Source organism: Ovis canadensis, chromosome 24 (genome assembly GCF_042477335.2).
Source record: "Ovis canadensis isolate MfBH-ARS-UI-01 breed Bighorn chromosome 24, ARS-UI_OviCan_v2, whole genome shotgun sequence".
NCBI classification, from domain to species: Eukaryota; Metazoa; Chordata; class Mammalia; order Artiodactyla; family Bovidae; genus Ovis; species Ovis canadensis.
In genome coordinates this window covers 32,119,910-32,126,224 of record NC_091268.1, presented here as the reverse complement: position 1 = coordinate 32,126,224, position 6,315 = coordinate 32,119,910, and the positions used below count along the sequence as shown (strand labels likewise).

Here is a 6,315-nt window from a genome sequence, read left to right as displayed (position 1 = left end):
CAACCTAGACAGTGTATTAAATGGCAGAGACATTACTTTGCCAGACTTCCCTGGTGGCTCAGATGGTAAAGCATGTGTCTACAATGTGGGAGACCTGGGTTCGATCCCTGGGTTGGGAAATTCCCTGGAGAAGGAAATGGCAACCCACTCCAGTACTCTTGCCTAGAAAATTCCATGGACGGAGAAGCCTGGTGTCCATGGGGTCGCAAAGAGTCGGACACAACTGAGTGACTTCACTTCACTTACTTTGCCAACAAATGTCCGTCTAGTCAAGGTTATGGTTTTTCCAGTGGTCATGTGTGGGTGTGAGAGTTGGACTGTGAAGAAAGCTGAGTGCTGAAGAATTGATGCTTTTGAACTGTGGTGTTGGAGAAGACTCTTGAGAGTCCCTTGGACTGCAAGGAGATCCAACCAGTCCATTCTAAAGGAGATCAGAAAAAAAAAAAAAAAAAAAGGAGATCAGTCCTGGGTGTTCTTTGGAAGGAATGATGCTGAAGCTGAAACTCTAATACTTTGGCCACCTTATGCGAAGAGTTGACTCATTGGAAAAGACTCTGATGCTGGGAGGGATTGGGGGCAGGAGGAAAAGGGGACGACAGAGGATGAGATGGCTGGATGGCATCGCCAACTTGATGGACATGAGTCTGAGTGAACTCCAGGAGTTGGTGATGGACAAGGGAGGCCTGGCGTGCTGCGATTCACAGGGTCACAAAGAGTTGGACACGACTGAGCAACTGAACTGAACTGAACTGAAGCCTTTTCATTATGAAATTTTGTTTTTTCATTATAAAAATACTTGTTTATTATAGAAATTTGAAAGCTATAGAGAAAAAAAGTGAATCATGTATAAGCAACATTTATGGACATCCACTGTTAATCTTGGCAAAATGCCTCGTAAGGTAGAAAGAACAGAGTGAGGGATGGAGGACAAGAAGAACAAAAGGAAGAAAAATAAAAATCCTCATTTCTTTTTCATAAAGTGTTTTTTTACTTTATCCAAAGTTCTTTATAAGCATTTCAGTGGGCTACATAACATCATACAGATGGATCACAATTTTTTTTTTTTAACATTCCCTTGCAGCTCAACATTCATTTTTGTTTCCAAATGTCCCTGATAACAAATAATGAAGACACAAAAATCTCTGTCAACATTTTTTTCCTTTTTTTTTTTTGAGACAGAGACCTGGAAATGGGATTACAGCCAAGGTTTAGAACATTGCAAGGCTTTTGAGAGCAAGGTTTACATTCAGGAGCTTTATGTGAGCTCCTCACTTTCACCAAGTATTAGGAATTAAAAAGCTGGACTATCCTGGTGGTCCAGTGGTTAAGTCTGCCTGCCAATGCAGGGGATTCAGGTTCAATCCCTATTCTGGAAGGATCCCACATGCCCCACTCAGAGCAACTAAGCCCATGCACCGCAGTTACTGATCCTATGCCCTAGAGCCTGTGCTCCACAACGGAAGCCACTGCAGCCAGAGAATAGCCCCCTCTTGCTGCAACTAGAGAAAGTGCATGAACAGCAACGAAGACCCAGTCCAGTCAGAAATAGTTATGTAACAACTGCAATTTTAAATCATTGCAGTGTTGTTAGGGAAATTAAAATGGAGGAAGTTTTGTTCAGGCTTCAGAAGCAGGAGACCAGGCCTCTGACCTGCTTCTGACCTGCCTGGACACTGCCCAGATTCTGTGCCCGCCTGCAAGCATAGCAAGTCAGGCAGTACTTTAGATAAAAAAGAGTGGGTCTTGGAATTCTTGAGTCACCAGAGGTCTGGACAACCCCTCAGGGTCTAACAAAATCCTATGGCTCATAGGGTGAAACAAACAGCATTGTAAAAAGGTGAAAGTAAAACCAGAGCTGCATTATTGCATGCAAACAGATAATGATACATATTTGTGGCCTGGGATTATAAGCAGGAGCCCCTGAAACTGCAGTCTGAAGCCTCACCCTTGGGATGCATGCACCGCCCAGTATCATTTCCCAATCGAGACTCCAGATTGCGGTTAACAAGAAACTTCCCAGCACTGTTCAAGTCTGGATGTAGGCCGGCCCAATTTGATGATGTATGCACTGTTACTTCTCTCTATTGTTTCTATTTTTTTTTCTCTTAATGACTGTATATTGAAATTAAGTCAAATAATCTATTAAAAATTGAAATTGTTTATGTGTGTAACAAGTGGTTTCTTGTGTAAATGAATCCTTCAAAACTAAGATGAAAGTAAAACTTTCAGCAAAACATAAATTGGTGCTATGAGCAGGATTTGTGAAACAAAATGCCACTCAAGAAGAAAGAGGTTAAAACTAATCAAGCTTTTATTTCTAGATGGGAAGATCTGCCTTATTACTCGTTAGCTACTGAGTGGAGCATCTGCGCTGGATTGTGTGAGAAATGGGACCTCAAATTAAAGCGAGCTGAACCTTTAGTAGTTACCGAACATTTGTGGCTTGTGATAACTGAGAAAGGACAAGAATATACCACACTGGTAGGAGAAGCTGAATCCTTCTCTCTGCCTACCATAAGGTGCATGAAGCTAAATTAAAATTAGTGAAGAGAAATTAAAATTGGAGAAAGAGTTATGCAATTTGCAAGGACGATTATCCATGTTACAATGTCAAAATTACATGTTAGCTGACCAAGTCTCCACTTTAAAGTCAGTAGCCAAAAAAGTCGCTGTAAAGTTTGCACAAGCTAAATATTGAAATTGGTACAGCCAGATTAACAAAAAGAGTTTATCTGGCAATAGCTAAAACAGCAGTAGCCTGGAACCTCAGTGCTTGAGATGGAAGATTAATCCCCCCAAAATTCAGGGACCTGCCCAGATTCTAAACTTTTGGGAAATACAATGGGCTAAAGGACATAAAGAGATTTTACCTAAGGCTAAACAAAAGATAATAGAATTTAAACTTCTAAGACAAAAAGAAGGCACAAAAATACATAAGAATATTTGGCTTCTGGTGACAGCATATTCCACATTTGGGCCAGATACTGAGTCCACTTTACAGAGTAACTTGATGTGAAGAAACTTTAAGTAAAGAAAATGTAAATGAGGTAAGAGCTTTTAGATAAACTCTGTTAGGAATAATTATGCTCCGGCAACATGTACCTAAAATAGTTTCTCCAGATTTGGTAACTTGAATTTCTAGGCTTGTGCTAAATCACGTTAAATGATGGAAGTTTATTAAATAATTAGGCCATTTCCAAATAAAATAAGATGCTAAAATAATTACTAAACACTGGTTTCTATTTATAGAAAATAGGTTTAGAACTATTAGTGAATATGTTTGGTACCATCCTGAGATGTTCTCTATGAGAAAGCAAGTATTTTTAGAAATTACCACTGGTATTTAGGTTCACCAATGTACAGAATGCTAATCTAGAGGGGAGTTCATGGTTGCTTAAGGAAAGTAGAATGTGTGTTTTTAGTAAAGTATGAGGAATGGGATTGCAGTTAAGGGAAAGGAAAGGTCTGACTTACAGGTATCTGTTTCTAAATGGGAAAATAAAGTTATGGATACAGAAAATATTCAAAGGTAAATATAGAACAGATCACTTAAAGGGTAAATAGACTTAAAAGTCTATTATCAAAGGCACTTCGGCATCCCAGGGAAACTTCTACCATGTACAAACTCTCTTCTCGGGGTCCACTTTCCACAAACCTTTCTTATCATAAAAATCTGTATATCCGGGTAAAATGTTATCAGTCATAATTCTAGTTATTGTATTAAAGTGTTGCATGTCACCGCAGTGACCAAGTTACTTTGTCAATTGCAATATAATCAGATTTTAAAGTTTCCTTCTTAAGCCATTTTGTCATATGGATAGCTCATGCTTCCACTCTGATGCCTTTGTGAAAAAAGATACTATCACCTGGTCAAGATTTACAGAAAGGACCTCAGAGTACATTAAAATTAACTAGATAAACCAATTTTGTTATTAACAGTAAGCTATTATCCGACTAGAAGTTGACTTTCTCTCTAAAGTTTTCTTGGAATGTGGCTTCTGATAACAGAGTATGTGAATGTCTTTGCCTTTAAGTGATTTATATTTGTTTTTAAAGGGTTTTGTTACTTTGGTAAAGTAAATAAATATTATTTCACAGTCATCTGTGAAGACTGTGGCACACATAAATAAAACTCGTTCTGCTTCTACAAAAAATTAACCCCTCATTGTCAGACTTTTGCTATCCTGATGTCCTTAGGACAAAGCACAGTCTACTTCTCAATCAAGGAATGTAAAATAGCTATAAATCAAACAGTCTAGGCTAAGGGAAATCCAAGATGGCCACTTGGGTTTTCCCAGTCCCCTTACAAACCTCATTTTTTATTTGATGGGATAAAGTCTTCCCTGGCTGCAGGGTTAATATCCTTACACACACAAACACATACAGACAAATTTTATGTTTCACTGAATATTAAATTCTGGTTTTGTTAATTGAGATGTTGACCAACACTAACATATATGCAGAGTACATCATGAGAAACACTGGGCTGGATGAAGCACAAGCTGGAATCAAGATTGCTGGGAGAAATATCAATAACCTTAGATACGCAGATGACACCACCCTTATGGCAGAAAGTGAAGAGGAACTAAAGAGCCTCTTGATGAAAGTGAAAGAGGAGAGTGAAAAAGCTGGCTTAAAGCTCAACATTCAGATAACTAAGATCATGGCATCCGGTCCCATCACTTCATGGGAAATAGATGGGGTAACAGTAGAAACAGTGTCAGACTTTATTTTGGGGGGCTCCAAAATCACTGCAGATGGTGACTGCAGCCATGAAATTAAAAGACGCTTACTCCTTGGAAGAAAAGTTACGACCAACCTAGACAGCATATTAAAAAGCAGAGATGTTACTTTGCCAACAAAGGTCCATCTAGTCAAGGCTATGGTTTTTCCAGTAGTCATATATGGATGTGAGAGTTGGACTATAAAGAAAGCTGAGCGCCAAAGAATTGATGCTTTTGAACTGTGGTGTTGGAGAAGACTCTTGAGAGTCCCTTGGACTGCAAGGAGATCCAGCCAGTCCATCCTAAAGAAATCAGTCCTGAATACTCATTGGAAGGACTGATACTGAAGCTGAAACTGCAATACTTGGCCACCTGATGTGAAGAGGTAACTCCTTTGAAAAGACTCTGATGCTGGGAAAGATTGAGGGTGGGAGGAGAAGGGGATGACAGAGGATGAGATGATGGATGGCATCACTGACTTAATGGGCATGAGTTTGAGTAAACTCTGAGAATTGGTGATGGACAGGGAGGCCTGGCATGCTGCAGTCCATGGGGTCACAAAGAGTCAGACACGAGTCAACTGAACTGAACTTCCCAGATAGTTCCTTGCTATTATGTTTATTGCTATAAGTTAACTGAATTATTCTAAAGCTTATTTCAGTAATCTATGTTTGGATAGAGATTGAGGTGAGGTGAGGTGAAGTCGCTCAGTTGTGTCTGACTCTCTGCGACCCCGTGGACTGTAACCTACTACGCTTCTCCGTCCATGGGATTCTCCAGGCAAGAATACTGGAGTGGATTGCCATTTCCTTCTCCAGGGGATCTTCCCGACCCAGGGATCGAACCCGGGTCTTCTGCATTGGAGGCAGACGCTTTAACCTCTGAGCCACCAGGGAAGCTCCCTGGATAGAGATTAGATACCCCATTAGCTACAACCAGGGATCATAAAATTACATGTATCTATCAATGAACTGTATGGTAATTGGAGTTTATGGCAAAAACAACAAAACAAAACAGTAACCTTGGGTTTCTGGAATAGGAAATTTCCAGAGGATGGAAAGAAATAGACTAATCAATTTGCTGAATTATATGCAGGATGTGTGTGTGTGTGTGTGTGTGTGTGTGTGTGTGTGTGTGTGTGTGTGTGTTAGTTACTCAGTCATGCCCAACTCTTTGCAACCCCATGGACTGTAGCCCACCAGGCTCCTCTGCTCATAGAATTCTCCAGGCAAGAATACTGGAGTGGATTGCCATTTCCTTCTTCATATATGCAATATAATTGGCTCTAAAACAAGAAAATTTAACTGAATGCCATATATATACAGATTCTTGGTTGGAAACCAATAGATTGGCCACTTGGTGTCCCCTTTGGATAAAGAATAACTGGCAAATTCACTCCAAAGAGTTATGGGGGAAGGAATTATGTTCTGACATTTGGGAAACTGTTCAAACTACTAATGTTTCAATCTTTCATGTAGAAGGTCACAGTGTTTCAAATTCTATGGAATGATGGTATAACTATTATGTATTTGCTGAGTCACTCAGTCGTGCCCAACTCTTTGCGACCCCATGGACTATAGCCCACCAGGCT

At 39.9% G+C, this 6,315-nt stretch overlaps 1 non-coding gene across 1 annotated transcript; it reads right to left on the bottom strand.

Moving 5' to 3' along the window:
• Positions 1–5,548: 5,548 nt before the first annotated feature.
• On the bottom strand, positions 5,549–5,620 carry TRNAW-CCA (transfer RNA tryptophan (anticodon CCA)). Its single transcript has one exon. It is a non-coding gene; the product is annotated as a tRNA-Trp (tRNA).
• Between the last annotated feature and the right edge of the window lie 695 nt (positions 5,621–6,315).